The sequence below is a fragment of the Ovis aries genome, chromosome 3, assembly GCF_016772045.2.
Source record: "Ovis aries strain OAR_USU_Benz2616 breed Rambouillet chromosome 3, ARS-UI_Ramb_v3.0, whole genome shotgun sequence".
Classification (NCBI taxonomy): Eukaryota; Metazoa; Chordata; class Mammalia; order Artiodactyla; family Bovidae; genus Ovis; species Ovis aries.
In genome coordinates this window covers 207,140,068-207,147,904 of record NC_056056.1, presented here as the reverse complement: position 1 = coordinate 207,147,904, position 7,837 = coordinate 207,140,068, and the positions used below count along the sequence as shown (strand labels likewise).

General features: G+C 42.1%; 1 pseudogene; it reads left to right on the top strand.

Moving 5' to 3' along the window:
- The first annotated feature begins 3,151 nt into the window (after window positions 1-3,151).
- LOC105612574 (acylphosphatase-1-like) lies at window positions 3,152-6,136 on the top strand (annotated as a pseudogene).
- Window positions 6,137-7,837: the final 1,701 nt, after the last annotated feature.

Here is a 7,837-nt window from a genome sequence, read left to right as displayed (position 1 = left end):
TAATTTGGCATCAGATGTTTCTTACTTGTGTTACAGGTTTTGTTATGTTTCTTTTTTCAATCCTTTTTGACTTTTTTTTAGGTATATGAAATTTGAGGATCAGGGGCAGAGCGGTCAAAGTACTAAAAGTGAGAGTTAGGGAAGGCTTAGAATCTCTCTTCCTAGAAACTGAGAAAAGTAAAAAGGTCAAGAAATTATTTGATGTATACAAGATATTTGCTGCAGCATTATATACAGCTGTAGGAAATTAGCTACACATCTATAATAAGGCAACTGTTAAATATCTTATGGTACTGCTATATAATAGAATACTACACTTAGCTTTTAAATGAGTAAATATATTTAACTCTGGAATGTAGAATTAGTGAGTAATTGTTTTAATTCTTATATCTTTAGCTATTTTGCAATAGTCATGTTATTATTTTAAAGAACTAATTTTTTTCATACATCTAAATATTTTCCAGTGAGAATATCATGTTAAAAAAAGTTTGTATGACTATGTAGGTGATTTTTGTAATATATATGTATGTATATATTTGTGTATGTACACATACACACACACATAGATGGATATACACCCAAAATGTAAGCTTAAAGATTATTATAATTTCTCATTTTCCACTATAATTACTGTTTGTATGGGTTTTATGTGTGTTTTTTTTTTTTAATAAAAAAAGAACCTGAAAAGCTAGTTTTGTTTTGTTTTTCCCCCGGAGACAGGAAGAAGCACTTGCATTCATTCTCCATTTACTTTCTATTAAGGAAGGTGATATGGAACAGAATCAAAATGTAAAGGATCCACCCTTCTCAATAATAGAACCTAGTATCTAATTATTCATGTGTGCTATTCTACCTTGAGCAAAATGCTTCTTCTAATATTGGTGACCAATATACCACAATACATATTTTGGAAGCATTTATGAAACACTTGTATATTACATGAAACATGGTATAGTGGCTAAAATTCATGTATTCAAATCCCAGCTTTGACACTCAATAACTGAGAACTTAAGTCATTTAACTGCTCTGGTAGTCAGTTTCCTCATCAGTAAAATGGGGATCATAATATCACCTACTTCATAGTGCTGGGGAGGGACTGTGATTCACAGGAGGCACTTAGATACCAGCATGGAGGAAGAGGAACCTAGAAGTTGAAAGAGGCTTAAAAGACACAGCAACCAAATGCAATGTATACAGATCAAGAGACACGACACACCTGTCAAATACAATATATGGACATTTCAGGGGATCCTGATTTGAACAAAGGAACTGGGAAAGACACCAATTTCTCAATCAAAATTTCAATCCTGACTTTGGTGATATAAAATAATTATTATATTTTAGATATGTTAAAGAATTATGCTATTATTATTTTTAAAGATCTTTCTCTTTTTAAGATTCATACTAAAGAATTTAGTCATGGAATGCCTGAAATTTGCTTCAAAATAATCAAGTGATAAACCAAAGAGGTATAAATAAGAAACTAGCCCTATGTTGCTTATGACAACATGGGCTTTTTTTCATGCATCTGTTTTTAATACTATTCTACTTCTGCATGTGTTTGAAATTTTACAAGATCAAGAGTTTTTTAATACTGTTTAAAAAGCTATCGAACGACTGTCAAAATTTGCTTGTGCTTAGTAGCTCAGTCGTGTCCAGCTCTTTGGGATCCCATGGACTGCACCCCGCCAGGCTCCTCTGTCAATGGGATTCTCTGGGCAAGAATACTAGAATAGGTTGCCATGACCTCCTCCAGGGGATCTTCCCAACCCAGGCCTCCCGCATTGCAGGGGGATTCTTTTACCGATTGAGCCACTAGGGAAGTCCTTGTAAATATTTACTGTATGCTTTATATTTGTAATTTTATCTGATGTTTGTTTAAACCTTTCAGATCACAATGTGTTTTTATTTACATGAAGTCTTTTATTACTCACACTGAACGTATATGGTAGCTATTATTATTCCCACTTTACAAATGATAAGACTGAATTAGAGGCAAGACTGGCAGGACGCCCAATATACCACCTCCGCTCTTTCAGCTTCCAGGGGACCCTCCGTAAGAGTAGTAGGCGGTAACCCACAGTCACTAAGGAACCGGCTCTTGCTTCCTTTAGAGATTGCCGTCAGATCTAGTGGGGAGACAAAAAGCAAACACACAAATGATTCACTTAGAAATATTTATCAGACAAAATTGGAGCCCACATTTGCACATCTAGCCGCTACTTTAAAAGGAACTCTCAGGGAGAAAAGAATAGAATACAGAAGATAAGATTACTCGTAAAAGTTCTCTCCATGGTTTGGATTTCTTTTACATAACTTTATTGTTGTAAGTTTCATTCGTTTATATTCTCTACCTAACCTGTTTATTCTTTCTGAAAATAAAATCAGGCTTAAGGTGAGGGGACCAGAGATGAGAAACTGCATGGGAAGCGAAGTTGGGAGGCAGGAGGACGTCACATCCCAGCCGCTTGGAGGCCCAAGCACCTCACAGCTCGGCGCCACCTTAAGAAGCGTTAGCATCTCCGCCAACCCTGCTTGCCGTCGGCTCCTCCCACTCCCGTGTCAGCTCCGACCCGGGAACGTGGGGAAGGGAGGAGAGACGCACTGAATGGAAAGATTGGCGCGGGAGTCTGCGGGGTCTCTCCTTCCTCCTGCTCTGCGGCGCGGGGAGGAGCAAGGACAGCTCGGCCCTTTGGGGTTTGGTCCTTTTCCTGAAGACTCGGGATGGGAACGTGTTCTACTGACACGAGGGGTGGAGGGCTCATCTTGGGGTGCGGCCGAGGGGAGACAGACCTGGGGCGTCTGAGACATACAGTAGGCAAAACGGGTCACAAATTCTAAGTTTAGGAGGTCCGTACGCGTCTCCTTCAAACCATTTCCAAAAGTGGGGGCAAGTTTTCCATTCTCCGCCCAATTCCCCGTCTTCATTTTAATTGATTGGGTTTAAGGTAGGCCGGGCCCAAGGCTGCTTGCTGGTTGGCTGCACAAGTAATCTATCAGGATGACGCAAGCGCGGGGCGGCTGTTTGGGAAGGAAGTGAAGTTTATTTTGGTACCTCCCATCCCAACTACTGATTGGTTGAGATTCGTAGTGATGTAAAACAAGGCATGAAAATGTCCACTAAAGGGAAGGGCCAATTGGCCACACTCTCGGGACGCTGTCTAGGCTGGGACTGGGAAGAGCTAGATGGAGTCGGCTGTTGTGGTGAAGGACCAAATGGATTGAAACCCGGAAATGAGTTTAGTAGGGAGCTGAAGGGAAAGGGAAATTTGCGAAACCTTCCTTGCCCTCAAATAAGGTCATTTCCTGCGTGGGATCGATAGTTTCCTGTTTACTCAGCGAAGTCGGCGGGTACCGTGGTTTTCTGGAATACACGTAATAGTTAAATTCGTATGAGCCTCTGGTCCCAGACTTCCCATTTACTTATATTACCCAAAAGAATGAATGAGACGGAGGAAAGGAAACACGTGGAGTTTAACCATGCCTTTGGGGAAGGATGGGGAAACCGAGGTTCTTGTCTAGAAAGCTAAGGACTGACTGGATGACAGGATCCAAGCAGGTGGGTTCCTAAAGAAACCATTCACAAAATAATGGGAGAGGCTGGGTAGAGGTGAAGGAAACTATAAAAGTTTGTCTGAAGAAAGGACATTGATCAAATTACAGAAACCTACTTGGATCAGTACAGTCGCTCAGTTGTGTCCGACTCGTTGCGTCCCCATGGACTGCAGCACGCCAGGCTTCCCTGGCTATCACCAACCCCCGGAGCCTGCTCAAACTCCCGTCCATCGAGTTGGTGATGCCACCCAACCATCTCATCCTCTGTCGTCCCCTTCTCCTAGGATATGGAATGTATTTTATGCATCGTTGCATATCCGGTGCCTAGCAGTATCTCATACATAGCAAGTTGTGAACCCAAACAAAATAAGACGTTTACAAAGTATGTGGCACACATTCTAAATATTGCAGACATTGAAATATGTTTTTAAAGGTATCTATGCCAGTCAGTCCAGAATATTCATTGGAAGGGCTGAAGCTGAAACTCCAATACTTTGACCACCTGATGCAAAGAACTGACTCATTGAAAAAGACCCTGATGCTGGGAAAAATTGAAGGTAGGAGGAGAAGGGGACCACAGAGATGACTGGATGGCATCACAGACTCGATGGACATGAGTTTGAGCAAGCTCTGGGAGTTGGTGATGGACAGGGAAGCCTGGTGTGGTGCAGTCCATGGGACTGCAAAGAGTCAAACACGACTGAGTGACTGAGCTGCAGTGATGAGTTTTATGATCCTGGAAAAATGTTTCACACTTACCACCTGGATTGTTCCAGCCATAAATTGAAAGATAAGTCTACTCCCTGAATCTACCTGGGAGAAGCTACCTACCTGTGAAAAGCTACCAGTGAAAATGCTGCCATTTTCTCCTTAACACCCTGAGGTGTTTAAAATTCGGAAGCAGATTTCCCCTTAAGGTAACTTCCTAAAAATATTGAAAAGATATATGGTGTTAGTGAAAAGATATCTCTACATCCAGTGAATGAAAAATAAGATGTTTAACCTACAGTCAGCAATTCCAGGGTAGGAAGAACTATTTGAATTGAGAGATGTCATCTATACTGTAAATTATGCAATTCCTTTGCTTCCCAGCATTAATAGACCATTTTTATTTTTTTCCCTAGTCCAGACATTTTCTTAGAGCTAAATTTCAGCAATGCTTTAAATATTGTGCTTTGGAAATTGAGGGACCAGTGTGAGGACTTCCCATTAGTACAGCTATCCCCACTGCAGAGCCTGCAAGGGCTCTGGGTCAAGATTCAGTAACAGGTACATTCTGTTTGTCCAAGGTGATCCCATCTTTTTATGATTCTCCAGGATATCCTAGGCCAGATAGTTTACAAGGGAGTCTATCATATTGGCCTTTCAGTATCACTATGGCCATAGTTTAAAAATAGGAGAAGGAACAAGAGGCAGCTGTATTTGCAATAGTAAGAGTACCATGGGAAAATTATAGGCTATACACAATTCTAGCATAATAAAGTATTGTTATATGTTGCTTATAGCAAGGTGGCAGTAGGGGTGGGACAAGGAAGGAAGGGGCTTTTAAAAAGTTTTTGGAGAATTGTTTGTCTAAGCTTTCTGGGCACAGAGATTGCGCACCTGGGAGAACCGTTGGCACAGTGGTTGCAGAGGCAGTCCTGGCTGCATGAGAGGAGGACGATGAGGAGGGCTGAGCATCAGCATGGCAGAAGAGGACACGCTGGTATCAGTGGATTAGGAAACACTGGGGAAGGCGCAAGGAGTGTTCTTCTGCAAATATAGGCAGGCGGAGGGTAAAAAGCTGGGATTGAGAGGCCAGGTCCAGAACACTGACCAAGGCACAGGGCAAGGGCGATTGAAAGGTCCCGTCCCCAAAGTGCGTCATTTGCAAGAATGGCTTGAGACAAGAGGAAATCCCGAAACAAACGTCCACCAACAGAGCAAACTTCTACAGTGAGAAAGTCATCTCAAAGTTGGATTACTCAGATTCCCAACTTGTAAAATAATGGCCAGAGTTTAAATTTTCCGAGATAAACTCAGTGACTTTGTTTTTTTTTATTGTTAATAGAAATGGAACTACTCTGTGTTCAATATTAGAATTTATCAGTAAGTTACTTTAGTATCAGATATTTGATCATGACTGTATATTATAGGTATGATGGAATGATTACTCTGTAAACAATTCCAATCAATGAAAACACCTTAAACCTTCAAAAAAAATTGTGTTTATGAGAGAAAAGCGTTTTGTTCCTAGAAATATTAAAAGAATATGGAAACATATTAGTTTTAGGTTAATAATTCATACACGTAAAGCACTGTCACTTTCCCAATGATGATACCCAATGAGTCAAACTAGAAATTGTGTCTCAGGGGACCTCGAATCCAAGGAATAAACTGCTATTGTTCCTCATCACAGACCCAAGCCCTCCAGCGAGTAAAGATAAACCATTGGCATCTTGATTGAGAACCTGAGACACTGGGTCAGATAGCCTCTCGGGTGTCAGGGAAAACCTCAACCTCTAGGAGACTAGCTGCTCCCACCTCCACCCACCTTGTGAAATACTGTGATCATGAGTTACTTTCTTTTTTAAAAAATTTATTCATTTATTTATGTTTGACTGTGCTGGCTCTTCATTTCTACGAGGGCTTTTCTCAAGTTGCAGTGAGCAGGGTCTACTCTCTAATTGTGGTGCGGAGGCTTCTCGATTTGATGGCTTCTTTTGTTTCCAAGCCTGGGCTCTAGGACACCTGGGCTTCAGTAGTTGCAACACGTGGGCTCAGTCGTTGGGGCACACTGGCTTAGTTGCTCCCCCGCATATGAGGTCTTCCTGACTCAGGGACTGAACCCATGTCTCCAGCATTGGCAGGTGGATTCTTTACCACAGAGCCACCAGGGAAGCCCATCGTGGGTTTCTTTTTATCTGGAGGCTCAAGAAACAGCTACAGGGCCTCAAAAGACCAAGAATGAAGACACTAGGTTATACTGCATTTGGGATTATAGAAAGAAGAGGGAAAGGGAAGGCAGAGAATGAGGAGGGGCAAGTAGGGGAAGTACAGAAGAAACAGTGGACTTACTGCTCAGTCAAGTGTTGTATCTGTCAGGGTTATTTGCAGTAAACAGAAACCACTTTTATTTTAAGCAGAAAATACCTTAATACAGGGACATGCATGCTTACAAAATCATTTGAAGAACTGAAGGAGCAGAGTCTCTGCTGTTTCCCAGAAATGGCTCCTAGAATGGGATTACTAAACACACTCAAGGAAGGGGAGCTTCAGAAAGCTGAGCAATCAGGCTTCCTGAGTGGCTCAGTGGTAAACAATCTGCCTGCCAATGCAGGAGACGTGGGTTCGATCCCTGATCCAGGAGGATCCTGCATGCCCCAGAGCAACTAAGCCTGTGGACCACAACTACTGAGGCTGTACTCTAGAACCCGGGAGCTGCAACTACTGAGCCCACCTGCAGCAATTACTGAAGCCCACTCACTCTGGAGCCCGTGCTTCAGAACAAGAGAAGCCGCAACTAGAGAGTAGCCCCCACTCATCGCAACTAGAGAAAAGTCATGCAGCAACAAAGACCCAGCACAGCCTTTTAAAAAAGAAAAGAAAAGAAAAAGAAAGGTGAGGAACCACAACTTATTGCTGGGACTTTCCTGGTGGTCCAGTGGCTAAGACTCTGTACTCACATTTCAGGGGGCCCAGGTCCAATCTCTGGTCAGAAAACTAGATCCCACATGTGACATCAAAGACCTAGCACAGGCAAATAACTAAGTGAAAGTGAAAGTGTTAGTCACTCAGTCCTGTCTGACTCTTTGTATAAATAAATATTTTTAAAAAGCAAAGCTTTATTGCTGAAACTGTTGAATTCAAGAACACAATGCTCTGGCTGTGATCCAGAAGGCCGTGTTGCTAACACTGCCTCAAAGCCTTCAGTGGCCAAGAGCTACTGCATGGATGCGGAACACTACTGCCAAAAGCCTAGCACCTCACAATCATGCTGGCCAGCAGCAAGCGCCAAAGCAGCCAGGAGGTGGCTCCTACCTCACTTCTACTTTTCAAGTCTCTTGGATGTGCTGACTACAGATAGATCATAATTTAGAAACAGAATCCTAGTGGCAAAAAAATCTGGGATGTATAGTTGTGGGTTTTCTAGCCTCTGCAGTACAGGAAGTTGTATGCAAAGGAGACAGAATATGGGTCAGTCATATCCATCACAAATGTATGTGTATCTACATGTAAAATCTGAGCCAGAAACAGCATGAGTGAAGCAGAAGTTTAAGATTTTTTCATTTTACAAACCAAT